This window comes from Octopus bimaculoides, chromosome 9 (assembly GCF_001194135.2).
Source record: "Octopus bimaculoides isolate UCB-OBI-ISO-001 chromosome 9, ASM119413v2, whole genome shotgun sequence".
Lineage (NCBI taxonomy): Eukaryota > Metazoa > Mollusca > Cephalopoda > Octopoda > Octopodidae > Octopus > Octopus bimaculoides.
In genome coordinates this window covers 16,188,907-16,189,634 of record NC_068989.1, presented here as the reverse complement: position 1 = coordinate 16,189,634, position 728 = coordinate 16,188,907, and the positions used below count along the sequence as shown (strand labels likewise).

At 41.6% G+C, this 728-nt stretch overlaps 1 protein-coding gene across 1 annotated transcript in view; it reads right to left on the bottom strand.

Moving 5' to 3' along the window:
• Positions 1-713, bottom strand: part of LOC106876900 (calcitonin gene-related peptide type 1 receptor) — a 174,412-nt gene extending 173,699 nt beyond the window's left edge. The window contains exon 1 of the mRNA XM_052970321.1: positions 106-713. The gene's annotated coding sequence lies outside the window, so the exon portion shown is untranslated. The remainder of the gene's footprint in view (positions 1-105) is intronic.
• Between the last annotated feature and the right edge of the window lie 15 nt (positions 714-728).

Below are 728 nucleotides of genomic sequence, written 5' to 3'. Positions count from 1 at the left end.
GTGTGTGTGTGTGTGTGTGTGTGTGTGTGTGTGTGTGTGTGTGTGTGTGTGCTTGTAGCAGGTAGGTGATATATAACGAAATATTTTAAACAAATAATAACTTACCTGCTTGAGAGACCGAGATGTCGTTTCCTGCACAACTTATATTTTACTGCGTGCACATCTAAGTGTCGCCTTCCGTGTCGGAATATGTATGCATGTATGCATGTATGCATGGATGGATGGATGGATGGATGTGTCTGGGTCTGTGTGATTGTGTGGGTGGGTGTATATATGCGTGTGGGTGTTTAGTTTATATAAAATGGATGGATGTGTTGGTTACTGTAAATGTTTTGGATCGTAAATATTCGTCGTATATAAACAGAATCTTATCGGGATTTATAGCAGCAGTAATTGTATCAGTAATAGCAGCGGTAGTAGTAGTAGTAGTAGTAGTATATAAGCAGTATATTATTTTTTGTAGTAGTAGTGGTGGTGATGATGGTGGTGGTGGTGGTGGTCGTGGTAGAAATAGTGGTGGTGGTGGTCGTCGTCGTCGTCGCGGTAGAAATAGTAGTGGTGGTGGTAGTAGAAATAGTGGCGATGATGATGGTGGTGGTGATGTTGATGGTGGTGGTGGTGGTTGTGGTGGTGGCTGTAGCGATGATTTTTTTTTTTTTTGGCTGTTAGTATAAGATACCGGTTCAGCTCTTGCTGCACTCCGTTTTATTCATTATAGTAGTAGTAGT